Here is a 13,868-nt window from a genome sequence, read left to right as displayed (position 1 = left end):
TTTTTTTAATATTTCAATAGGTTTTTAGGGAACAGGTAGTATTTGGTTACATAAATAAGTTTCTTATTGGTGACTTCTGAAATTTTGGTGCACCCGTCACCAGAGGAGTGTACAGTGTACCCAATTTGTAGTCTTTTAACCCCACCCTTCCCCCCGAGTCCCCAAAGTCCAATGTATTGTTCTTATGCCTTTGCATCCTCATAGCCTAGCTCCCACCTGAGTGAGAACATAGGGTTTGATTTTCCATTCCTGAGTTACTTCACTTAGATTAACAGTCTCCAATTCCATCCAGGTTGCTGCGAATGCCATTAATTCTTTCCTTTTTATGGCTGAGTAGTATTTTATGGCATATATATATATATATATACCACATTTTCTTTTTTTATTATTATACTTCAAGATCTAGGGTACATGTGCACAATGTGGAGGTTTGTTACATAGGTATACATGTGCCATGTTGGTATGCTGCACCCATCAACTCGTCATTTACGTTAGGTATTTCTCCTAATGCTATCCCTCCCCCAGTCCCCCACCCCCCGAAAGGCCCTGGTGTGTGATGTTCCCCACCCTGCGTTCATGTGTTCTCATTGTTAAACTCCCACTTATGAGTGAGAACATAATATACCACATTTTCTTTATCTCATTGTTTGATGGGCATTTGGGCTGGTTCCATATTTTTGCAATTGCAAATCGTGCTGCTATAAACATGTGTGTGCAAGTATCTTTTTCATATAATGACTTTTTTTCCTCTGGGTAGATAGTAGTGGGATTGCTGGATCAAATGTTAGGCTACTTTTAGATCTTGAAGGACTTTCCACACTGTTTTCCATAGTGGTTGTACTAGTTTATATTCCCACCAACAGTGTAAAAGTGTTCGCTTTTCATGGTATCCATGCCAACATCTATTATTTTTTAATTTGTTTATTATGGTCATTCTTGCAGAAATGAGGTGGTATCGCATTGTGGTTTTGATTTGCACTTCCCTGATCATTAGTGATGTTGAGCATTTTTCCATATGCCTGTTGGCCATTCGTATATCTTCTTTTGGGAATTTTCTATTCGTGTCTTAGCCCATTTTTTGATGGCGTTGTTTGTTTTGTGTTGCTGGTTTGTTTGAGTTCTTTGTAGCTTTTGGATATTAGTCCTTTGTCTGATGTACAGATTGTGAACATTTTCTCCCTCTCTGTAGGTTGTCTGTCAACTCTGCTGATTATTTCTTTTGTTGTGCAGAAGCTTTTTAAATTAAGTCCCATCCATTTATCTTTTGTTGCATTTGCTTTTGAGTTATTGTTCATGAAGTCTTTGCTTAAGCCAATGTCTAGAAGGGTTTTTCTGATGTCATCTTCTAGAATCTTTGTGGTTTCAGGTCTTAGACTTAAGTCTTGATCCATCTTGAGTTGATTTTTTAAAACGTGAGAGATAAGAATCCAGTTTCATTCTTCTACATGTGGCTCACCAATTATCCCAGCACTAGTTGTTGAATTGAGCGTCCATTCCCTGTTTCGTTTTCATTTGCTTTGTCAAAGATTAGTTACCTGTAAGTATTTGGCTTTATCTCTGGGTTTTCTCTTCTGTTTCATTGGTCTGTGTGCCTGTTTTTATACCATACTCTTTTTGGTGACTATGGTCTTATAGTATAGTATGAAGTTGGGTAATGTGATGCCTCCAGATTTGTTCTTTTTCCTTAGTCTTGGCTATGTGGGCTCTTTTTGGTTCCATATGAATATTAGGATTGTTTTTTCTAGTTCTGTGAAGAATGATGGCAGTATTTTGACAGGAATTGCATTGAGTTTGTAGATTGCTTTTGGCAGTATGGTCATTTTTACAATATTGATTCTACCTATCCATGAGCATGGGATGTGTTTCCATTTGTTTGTGTCACCTATGATTTCTTTCAGGCGTGTTTTGTAGTTTTCCTTATAGAGGTCTTTCATGTCCTTGGTTAGGTATATTCCCAAGTATTTTATTTTATTTTATTTTATTTTATTTACAGATATTGTGAAAGGGGTTGAGTTCTTAATTTGATTCTCAGCTTGGTCGCTGTTGGCGTGTAGCAGAGCTACTTATTTGTGTGCATTAATTTTGTATCTGGAAACTTTGCTGAATTCATTTGCCAGCTCTAGGAGCTTTATGGATAAGTCTTTAGGATTTTCTAGGTATTCAATCATATCAGCAATCAGAGACAGTTTGACTTCCTCTTCACCAATTTGGATGCCCTTTTATTTCTTCCTCTTGTCTGATTGCGCTGGTTAGGACTTCCAGTACTATGTTGAATAGAAGTGGTGAAATGGGCTTCCTTGTCTCGTTCCAGTTCTCAGGGCGTATGCTTTCAACTTTTCCCCATTCAGTATAATGTTGGCTGTGGGTTTGTCATGGATGGCTTTTACTACCTTAATAAATGCTGATTTTGCTGAGGGTTTTAATCATAAAGGGATGTTGGATTTTGTCAAATGCTTTTTCTGCATCTATTGAGATGATCATGTGATTTTTTTGTTTTTAATTCTGTTTATGTGCTCTGTCACATTTATTGACTTTATCCCTGCATCCCTGATATGAAACCCACTTGATCATAGTGGATTATCTTTTTGATATGCTATTGGGTTTGGTTTGCTAGTATTTTGTTGAGGATTTTTGCATCTGTGTTCATCAGGGATATTGGTCTGTCATTTTCTTTTTTGTTGTTGTTGTCATGTCCTTCCCTGGTTGTGATATTAGGCTGATACTGGCTTCATAGAATGATTTAGGGGGGAATTCCCTCTTTCTCCATCTTTTGGAATAGTGTCAGTAGGATTGGTACCAATTCTTCTTTGAATGTCTGATATAATTCAGCTGCGAATCCATCTGGTCCTGGACTTTTTTTCATTGGCAATTTTTTTTTTTTTGAGATGGAACTTTGCTTTTGTTGCACAGGCTGGAGTGCAATGATGTCATCTCAGCTCACTGCAACCTCCACCTCCCGGGTTCAAGTGATTCTGCTGCTTCAGCCTCCCAGGTAGCTAGGATTACAGGTGTCTGCCACCACCCCCAGCTAATTTTTTGTATTTTTAGTAGAGACAAGGTTTCACCATGTTGGTTGGGCTGGTCTCGAACTCCTGACCTCAGGTGATCCACCTGCCTTAGCCTCCCGAAGTGCTGGGATTACAGCTGTGAGCCACCATGCCTGGCCTTGTTGGCAATTTCTAAATTACCATTTCAATCTCACTGCTTGTTATTGGTCTGTTCAGAGATTCTATATCTTCCTGGTTTAATCTAGGAGGGTTGCATATTTCCAGGAATTTATCCATCTCCTCTAGGTTTTCTAGTTTATGCACGTAAAGGTGTTCATAGTAGCCTTGAATAATCTTTTGTATTTCTGTGGTATCTGTTATAATATCTCCCATTTCGTTTGAGAGAGCTTATTTGGATCTTTTCTCTTGGTTAATCTCACTAATGATCTATCCATTTTATTTATCTTTTCAAAGAACCAGCTTTTTGTTTCATTTATCTTTTGTGGTTTTTTGTTTGTTTGTTTGTTTCAATTTCATTTAGTTCTGGTCTAATCTTTGTAATTTCTTTTCTTCTGCTGAGTTTGGGTTTGGATTTTTCTTATTTCTTCAGTTCCATGAGGTGTGACCTTAGACTGTGTATTTGTGCTCTTTCAGACTTTTTGATGTAGGCATTTAATGCTATGAACTTTCATCTTAGCACTGCTTTTGCTGTATCCCAGAGGTTTTGATAGATTGTGTCACTATTATTGTTCATTTCAAAGAATTTTTAAATTTCCATCTTGCCTTCATTGTTGACCCAATGATCATTCAGGAGCAGGTTATTTAATTTCCATGTATTTGCATGGTTTTGAGGGTTCCTTTTGGAGTTGATTTCTAATTTTATTCCACTGTAGCCTGAGAGAGTACTTGATATAATTTTGATTTTCTTAAATTTACTGCGACTTGTTTTGTGGTCTATCGTATGGTCTATTTCAGAGACTATTCCATGTGCTGATGTAATAGAATGTACATTCTGCAGTTGGTGGGTAGAATGTTCTGTAAATGTCTGTTAAGTCCATTTGTTGTAGGGAACAGTGGAAGTCCATTGTTTCTTTATTGACTTTCTGTTTTGATGACCTGTCCAGTGACATCACTGGAGTACTAAAGTCCCCCACTAATATTGCATTGCTGTCTATCTCATTTCCTAGGTTTAGTAGTAATTTTTTATAAATTTGGGAGCTCCAGTGTTAGGTGAATATACATTTAGTATTGTGATATTTACTGTCGGACTAGTCTTTTTATCATTATACAGTGTCCCTCTTTGTCTTTTTAAATTGCTGTTGCTTTACAGTTTGTTTTGCCTGATATAAGAATAGCTACTCCTGTTCAGTTTTGGTGTCTGTTCACATGGAATATGTTTTTCCACCCCTTTACCTTAAATTTATGTGAGTCCTTATGTGTTAGGTGAGTGTCCTGAAGATAGCAGAAACTTGGTGAATTTTTATCCAACCAATGAATTTCTCAGGTGCTCTTTAAACTTCTTATATTTGGATGTCTAGATTTCTGGCAAGGCCAAGGAAGTTTTCCTCAATTATTCCCTCAAATATGTTTTCCAAATATGTTTGCTGCCATTCTGTATCTTCTAAGTGGAACATTTAGGCCACTTACATTCAATGTTAGTATTGAGGTGCAAAGAGTACTATTCTATTCATTGTGTTATTTGTTGCCTGAATACCCTTTTTTTAAATTGTGTTTTTGTTTTATAGGTCCCGTGAGATTTATGCTTTAAAGTTCTATTTTTTTATTGTGTTATTGTTATATAGGTCCTGTGAGATTTATGATTTAAGGTTCTATTTTATTGTATGTTGAGGATTTGTTTCAAGATTTAGAGCTCCTTTTATTAGTTCTTGCAGTGCTTGTTGGTAGCAGCAAATTCTCTCAGCATTTATTTGTCTGGAAAAGACTATCCTTCCTTCATTCATGAAGCTTAGTGTTGCTGGATACAAAATTCTTGGCTGATCATTGTTTTGCTTAAAGAGGCTAAAAATAGGACCCCAATCTCTTCTAGCTTGTAGGGTTTCTGCTGAGAAATCTACTGTTAATATGATAGATTTTCCTTGATAGGTTACCTTATGCTTTTGCCTCGCAGCTGTTAAGATTCTTTCCCTCATCTTGACTTTAGATAATCTGATGACTATATGCCTAGGTAATGATCTTTTTGTAATGAATTTCTCAGGTGTTCTTTGAGCTTCTTCTATTTGGATGTCTAGCTCTCCAGTAAGGCTGGAGAAATTTTTCTCATTTATTCCCTCAAACAGGTTTTCCAAACTTTTAGATTTCTCCGCTTCTTCAGGAACACCAATTACTCTTAGACATGGACGTTTAACATAGTCCCAAACTTCTTGAAGGTTTTGTTCATTTTTTAGAATTCTTTTTTCTTTGTCTTTGGCAAATTGGGTTAATTGGAAAGCCTTGTCTTTGAGCACTGAGGTTCTTTCTTCTACTTGTTCGATTCTATTGCTGAGACTTTCCAGTGCATTTTACATTTCCCTAAGTATGTCCTTGATTTCCAGACGTTGTGGTTGTTTTTTATTTATACTACCTATTTCACTGAAGCATTTTCCTTTCATATTCTGTGTCATGTTTTTGATTTCTTTAAGTTGCACTTCATCTTTCTCCAGTGCCTCCTTGATTAGCTTACTAATCGACTTTCTGAATTCTTTTTCTGGCAATCCAGAGATTTCTTCTTGGTTTGGATGCATTGCTGGTGAGCTGGTATGATCTTTTGGGAGTGTTGAAGAACCTTGTTTTGTCATATTGCCAGAATTGTTTTTCTGGTTCCTTCTCATTTGGGTAGACTATGTTAGAGGGAAGATCTGGGATTCAAGGGCTGCTGTTCAGATTCTTTTGTCCTATGGGGTGCTCCTTTGATGTGGTGTTCTCCCCCTTCCCCCAGGAATGGGGTTTCTTGAGAGCCGAACTGTAGTAATTGTTTTTGCTTTTCTGGGTCTTACCACCCACTGGAGCTACCGGACTCTGTGCTGGTACTGGGGAGTGTCTGCAAAGAGTCTTGTTATGTGATCCATCTTCAGGTCTTTCAGCCATGGATACCAGCAACTCCTCTGGTGGAGGTAGGAGGGGAGTGAAGTGGACTGTGTGAGGGTCCTTGGTTGTGTTTCTGTTCAATGTGCTGGTTTTGTGTTGGTTGGTCTCCAGCCAGGAGGTGGCGCTTTCAAGAATGCATCAGCTGTGGTCCTATAGGTAGGATGTAAACTTGCCCTGTGGCCACCTGGTTAAGTATTCAGGTTTCTCAGGTGGTGGGCAGGGCCATAGAACTCTTTTGTCTTCAGCTATGGGGTGGAGGTTGGGGGAGGCGGATAAAGGTGGAAGAGAAAGACCACCAGATAGGGGCAGACATAAGCATGGCTGAGCTCAGCCTCTCCTTGGGCAGAGCTTGCTGTGGCTGCTGTGGGGGATGGGTTCTCAGTCCAATGGAGTTGTATTCCCAGGGGGATTATGGCTGCCTCTGCTGAGTCATACAGGTTTCCAGGGAAGTGTGGAAAAGCTAGCAGTCACAGGCCTCACCCCACTCCCTTGGTCCTAAAGGCTGGTCTCACTCCCACCGTGCCCCTGAAACAGCACCAAGTCTGTTTCCAGGCAGCCAGTGACCAGGGCTGAGAATTTGCCCAGACCATGAGCCTCCCCTTCGTGAAAGCAGGCAGACTCAGTTTTTCGGTATCTCAGGGAGCCTGCAGCGATGATCCAGTTCTTCAAAGGGTTTGTGGATTCTCTTGGCTTCCCTCATTTTTCCTCTGGTAGTTCTTGGAGCAGAAGTTCACGGTGTGAGTCTCCACACATTGCTCTGTCTGTCTGAGCAGGAGCCGCAAGCTAGTTCTGCCTCCTATCCACCATCATCTTCTCTGTATCATTTCAATTTTAGTATATGTGCTGCTGAAGCAAGCAGGAGGAAATATTTTTAGTATATGAATTCAAAGAAGAAATAGCCAGAATTTATAGATTTAAAAAGCCCCATTACTCAATAATAATAAAAGATAAACAACCCAATTAAAAATATAGACTGGGCGTGGTGGCTTATGCCTGTAATCCCAGCACTTCGGGAGGCTGAGGCGGGTAGATCACTTGAAGTCAGGAGTTTGAGACCAGCATGGCCAACATGGAGAAAACCATCTCTACTAAAAATACAAAAATTAGTCTGGTGTGGTGGCATGTGCCTGTAGTCCCAGCTACTCGGGAGGCTGAGGCAGGAGAATCGCTTGAATCTGGGAGGCAGAGGTTGCTGTGAGCCAAGATTGTGCCGCTGCGCTCCAGCCTGGGCGACAGAGTGAGACCCTGTCTAAAAAAAAAAAAAAAAAAAATACATATATATATACACACACACACACACACACACACACACACATATGTATGTACAGGCAAAAGGTTGAACAAGTCCTTTACACTGAAGATATCCAATAGCCCAATGCATATCAAAAGCATTATTAAGAAAATGCAAATTAAAACCACACTGAGCTACCACTGCACACCCATCAGCATGATCATTTATAACTCAGGAAAAATATTTGCATATGTATTTTCTATTGTATAAAAAAAGACATTATGCAACTGAAAACAATACATTTATTATCTCATGATTTCTGTGTGGCAGGAGTTTGAACATAGTTTAGCTGGATTTTCTGCTTTAGGATCTCTTACAATGCTGGAGTCAATATTTCAGCCAGGGCTGGAATGCTCTCTGAAAGCTGATGTGGAAGGGACCTGCCTTTAAGCTCACATGGTATTTGGCAGAATCGAGTGTCTCTAGGCATGCTGGGTTATGAGCTTCAGTCACCGTTAATTCCTTGCGTGTTGACCTCTCCAGCACAGCAGCTTGCTTCATGAAGTAGGCAGGCCAACAAGAAAATAGAGCCTACTAGCAAGATGTAAGTTACAACTTTATGTCACCTAAACATGGTGGTAGTGACATCTCATCCCTTTTTCCCACCATTGATTAGAAATGAGTCATAGTCTCACTGGCACTTAAGGGAAGGGGATAGATTGCCCAAGGGTATGAGTACAAGGGGGCGAGGATTGTTACGAATCATCTTAGGAACTGCCTACGGCCAGAAGGTTTGACAAAGGACTCATATCTAGAATAGTAATGAACTTCTGCACTCAATACAGCTCAATTAAAATATAGAAAAAAGACTGGGAAGGGGTTTCTCAAAGAAGATATCTCATAGTCAATAAGCATATGAAGAAGTGTTCTACATCATTAGTCATTAAGGAAATTCAAATGAAAACCACAAAGAGGTTCTACTACACACCCACCAGAATGGCTAAATTTAAGCGGCTGACAATACCGACTATTGTCAAAGAAGTAGAGTGACTAGATCTCTCCTTCTAGCTCGTGGGAAAGTAAAATGGCCCAACCACATTGGAAAACACTTTGGCAATTTCTAATAAAGTTAAACACACACCTACCCTTGACCCAACAGTTCCACTCATAGGTATTTCTTCTTTAAGAGAAATGAATACTGTACTTGTGTTCACATACATACACACACACAAACACACACACACACACCTGAGTTATTATAACTACAAACTAGAAAATGCCAAATGTCCATCAATAGGAGAATATAATTTAAAAAATAGTATATTTATATGAAACACTACACAGCAATTTTTAAGAAGAATAGGCTACTGATAAATACAACAAGAATGAATTTCAAAAACAGTATACTGAGCAAAAGAAGCCAGAAACAAACAAAATTCATACTGAATAATTTCATTTTTATGAAATTCAACAGCAAAATATTTTATATATGGTGATGGAAGTCAGAAAAGTTGTTATTTCTAGGAGGGTTTGAGAGAGGGTTTTTGATTCAGAAGGAGCACATGGAAATTTTCTGGGTGTGATGGAAATAAATGTTCTGTATATTCATCTGGGTAGTAGTTGTGCAGATGTATGCATAGGTAAATAGTCACTTAAGATGTGTGCATTTTCCTGTAAGTACATTTTAGCTCAAAGATTAAAACAGATTGGGAAACATACTTTGACGTGCTTTCAAATCACCTGGAGATCTGGTTAAAATGCACATTCTGATGTAGTAGGCCTGGAATAGGCTTGAGATTTTGCATTATTAACCAGATGCCAGGTGATATTGATGCTGCTGGTAATGCTGGCTCTGTTCATAGCAAGGTCCTGAAATCTATCTGTCACTGTTTCAGCTACAATTGCTGCGTAGCAAACAACCCATACTCAGTGGTGTAAAATAATTATTGTATTATGCTAAAGATTTTGTGGGTCAGCGAATTGAACAGGGCACAACAGGGATGATCTGTCTTTTCTTTGAGGTGCCACAGTATCTAAAGCCTCAGCTGGGAAGAGCCAAATGCTGGGACCTGAAAGCTGGGGCTGGGATCACTTAAATGTGTCTTCCTCACTCATCTAGCTGGCACCTGGGCTGGGAGCATGTGAGTGTTAGAACAACTGCCTGGGGTGACCACAGGAGGCCTTTCTATGGCCTTAGCTCTCTCATTTGAAGGCTCGGGAGTCTAAACGTGAATACTCTGAACAAATTTTTAAAGAAAGAAAGAGAGAAAGAGAGAGAGAAAGGGAGGGAGGGAGGGAAGAGAGAAAAAGGGGGAAGGAAGGAAAGGAAAGAAGGAAGGGAGGAAGAAAGGAAGGAGGGAGGAAACAGAAAGAAAGAGAAAGAAGAAGGGAAGGATGAAAGGAAGGAAGAAAAGAGGAAAGAGAGAGAAAGAGAAGAAAGAGAGAAAGAGAAGAAAGGAGAGAAAGAAGAAAGGAAGGAGAGAAGAAAGAGAAAGGAAAGGAGGTAAGGATGGAAAGAAGGAAGGAAGAAAAAGAGGAGAGAGAAAGAGAAGGAAGAAGAGAAGGAAGGAAAGAGGAAGAGAAAAAGAGGAGAAATGGAAGGAAGGAAGAAAGGGAGGAAGGGAGGGAAGGAGGGGAAAGAAAGAAAGAGAGAGAGAGAAAGAAAGAAAGGAAGGAAGGAAGAAAGAGAAAGTAAGTTGCATTGCCTTTTCTGACCTAGCCTTGACAATCACTGAAAGTCACAAACTTCCCCAGATTTGAGTGAGAGGACACAGATTTTACTTTCCAATGAGAGACATGTCAGGGACACATTGCAGAAAAATATGTGGGATGAGAAACATTTTTATGGCCCTACTTGGAAAATACAACTTTCCACCTCCACAGAGCCTTAACATAAGTCTGATCAAGTTATGTATCTTCTCAAAATCCTGGACTGCCTTCCTATTTCACTCAATAAATCCCCAAACCTTTCCCAAAGCCTGTAAAGATCCAAATGATTGGGCTGGGGCTGCCTCTGTGTCTTTTGCCTGTTCTGATGTCACTTATCAGAGTATTTCCTAAGTACTCAATGTAAAATAGATGCTCTGTCCCTCTGTCATCAGTGCCTCATGTGTTTTTCCTTTTGTTATTTGTGTGTTTATTTTTTCCCGAGTTAGAAGGTAAGCTTCAGGAGAATGGCAACTTTTTTTCTTGCTTGTTGTTGTATTAGAATGAAGAACCATGCCTAGAATACATAAGTACTCAATACATTTGTCCAGTGAATGAATGAATGGTGCTATTTATTGGTATAGCAATCCTAGTTACTAATCTGTTGACTTCTACTTATGATAAATGAGATTAAGATTTCTGTTTCTCCATCCTCCCAACAGACACTTTTCTTCTCCCATTCTCTTAATGTATTTATATAACAACTTATTATTGTTGTTATTACCTGCTTCTGATGTGTTATTTTCAACTTGAGGGTAGATCAGAATTGACTGCAAGGCTTGTTAAAATTCAAAACTGCTATGCTCTACCCAGAGAGTTTTTGATTCGGTAGTTCCGGGGTGAGCCTGAGAATTTTCATTTTAATGAGTTCCCAGGTGATGATGCTGATGAAAACTATTTGTAATGTTAGAATAATATAAACACTCAAACCTAATGTAAATACTGACATTGACACTGAGCTTTTGGCATTTTTGTTTTTGTTGTTTTTGTTCCCTGATTTTCATATTGATTTGTTTTGTTTTGGCCTCTGAGTTTCATCTTGGAAGCTTTATTCAGAAGCTTGGTGATTCCTGGGTGTGCATATATAATTAGGACTGAGGCACTAGATAACATATGGAAAAGTCTGTGTGTTTGGTGTTTTTCTGTATAGTGATTGGGTGTCATCTTGGATTAAGTTCTCCAAAAGCAAGTGCTAAGGGAGAATTCTTATGGAAGTGATCTATTAAGCAAACACCCTTGTGATATTGTTAAGAGTGGGATTAGCGTGGCGGCCAAGAGGAAGAAGGCAAGGAAGAGTAAGATTCCAGGCAAAATCCCAACTCCAGTCCAAAGCTACAGGGAAACTGTAGGGTAGGGTATATGAGCTAGGCTCTCACACACCCTCTTGAGTCAGTCACTGGTTAAGTGTCATCTGAGGAGAAGGATAACTCTCAGACATCTTTAGTTCTCTCTTTGGCATACAGGACAAAGAGGCTCCAGTAGGAAAAGTGCCCTTCAAATAGAGTCCCAGGTGCCAGCTCTTAGAAGCAAAAGCACACAAAGGCTTGGGGACAGGTTCCCTGATATGATAAAGGGAATTTGAAAGACCTGCAGAAGGTGGGGTTGGTAGAGGGACACCAAAAATGTTGGCTGCAGAGGTGCTGGGAGGTTTTCTTTGGGGAGTTCTGTAGGAATTTTGTCTGGGTGACAGTGGGGCTATTGGACAGGGGCACATGTTTTGCAGGTCACAGTGCAGACTTCCCCTTAGTCCTACTGTCCTCTATTGTGTTCAGAGTCATAGAGTGTAGAGACTCATTGGTTCAATTTTTCCGCCAAATAAATCTCTTATCTCCTGCTGGGCATTGCCTGGGTTTAGTGGCTTTAGTCAGAATTCAGCAGTTCAATAACTCAGTGGTTTTGAGGAGATAATAAGAAAACCTCTCCAACTCCAGAGGATATTGAGGGGATGAGAAAACAAAAAACAAAAAAAAACTGGTATTAGTGAGAGCCCTGGCGTAGATCATCTTTGACTCACCCAGCAGGGCAAAAGGCCCATGTGTTAAGCGAAACAAGCTTAACAAAAACCAAGGCTCGAAAGTGAGGAAATCCTAATCCACGGCTTCATCCAGTTGTGACATGAACCTGGACCCGAACTTTTCCAGCCATAGTCACCCTATTTTTTTTTAACCTGAAAATATATTTCAGGGCCACAAAAGGTCAACTTAGGTGCCAATCATATTTAGAGATTCTACTGTGGTATATGAAGAATAAATCAGGAACTTAATCAATGATGGTTATATTTTTAGTCTGACCATGTTAAAGATTGAAAACATAACTATTTCCTACACAGGAAGGTTATTACTCAGATTCTTCTATGAGATGTAAAGCTCTGATTGTCTTTGAAGGTTTATTTTCTTAACTTGACATTATTGACTTCTTATATGAAAAAGCCACTTATCCCAATATCTGGAAATTCTACTAGTTGATATTATTATTCCTTAAAATTGTTAACATAATTTGTTCATTTAACAAAAGGATCTAATGGGCTTGAATTTGAACAAAAGATATGTATTAGACAAATTAACATTATTGATATAGCAGTTTGCCATATTGAAAAGTATGAAGATTTGAATCAAAGTTACCAGCTATAAAATTTGGACAATTGTGTACAAAATAGAAATAACAATACCTAGCTTACAATACAGTTGAACAAGACGATATCTGTAAAGCATGACGTGTATATAGTGCATAGCATGTTGCAGATTTTTAACAAGTTTCAGTTTCCTTCTCTCCATTCGCCTCAAATCTATCAGGAGCACTAATCTCTAACCATCTCTATGCTCTGATACAAAGTTCCCTGTGAAAAGCATTATACAAAGTATTTGATAACAGCTCTGTTAGAATTTGTCTAGCAAGTTTTCTAGCCTGTACCTGAAAGCCTCAATTAAAAAAGGAACAAAGTATTTAATTACCTCATAGTTCTATAGGAAATTAGGTATCATTAAATATTGTATAATATTCATAGCTGTTTTTATCCTTTTGTGTAATCCCAGCAATTGGGATAAGTATAGTGCAGTCAATACAACTACAAAAACACTTAAGAGGGTTTAAATATTAACTTCGACATTGTAGGAAATAGTTACTAATATAAGATAAATTTTCTTTTAAAAATTAGACCACATTTAATAATGAGGGTGTGATCATCCTATTTTGGGGGGAATTTATGAAAAACAAAATAATGAAATTGGCCTTTTCTGGTTATGTTTGTTGCTTTACATTGTCTTTCCTCTCTGCGACCTCCGTGCTCTACAGCGCTGGGATAGCTAGAGAGAACCAGGCAGCCGGGAGGACGGAACCAACTTCCCACTCTTAGAAATCACCCTCCACATCTGTGGGGCTCAAAGTAAAAGAAAAATGAAAACTCCAGGATCAACAGCAAGTCATCACTCAGCAATCCTAAGGGAGTTTTCACAGCATGAGAGGGAAGGAAGGGATAGTAGCCAAAATAGCCAGTGAGTGATGATGAAGAACAAAGGGAGGGTCAAGGGATTACTGACCTCAAATAGAGAGTTGGTTGAATGAAGAAAGGGCACAATTCAGAGGTTAAGATGTCTGACAGTAGAACTGCTAGTTGTCCCATGCATTACTACTTTTTTAAAAATAATATTTTTTCTTGATAACGAAAGTATGAAAGGTTTTATTACAAAATATAAAACAATGCAATAAAAAAATACAGAACGCAACCATCATTGCCACCCCGCATTTTGTATACTTCTTGCCCTTGTATTTTCTATCAGCCAGATAGGAAACAGGAAGACAGGCAGGAAACAGAAGACCTGCTTACGTTAGGAAAAACAAAAATGAAAACATGAGATGGTTTG

The 13,868-nt window shown here is 38.9% G+C and overlaps 1 non-coding gene across 1 annotated transcript; it reads left to right on the top strand.

Annotated features, from left to right (window-relative positions):
* The first annotated feature begins 12,867 nt into the window (after nucleotides 1–12,867).
* LOC112437633 (U7 small nuclear RNA) lies at nucleotides 12,868–12,930 on the top strand. The gene has a single exon (XR_003026195.1). It is a non-coding gene; the product is annotated as a U7 small nuclear RNA (small nuclear RNA).
* The last annotated feature ends 938 nt before the right edge of the window (nucleotides 12,931–13,868 follow it).

Source organism: Pan paniscus, chromosome 19 (genome assembly GCF_029289425.2).
Source record: "Pan paniscus chromosome 19, NHGRI_mPanPan1-v2.0_pri, whole genome shotgun sequence".
Lineage (NCBI taxonomy): Eukaryota > Metazoa > Chordata > Mammalia > Primates > Hominidae > Pan > Pan paniscus.
The sequence above is the reverse complement of the archived record's forward strand: the minus strand, read 5'-3'. Positions and strand labels throughout refer to the sequence as shown.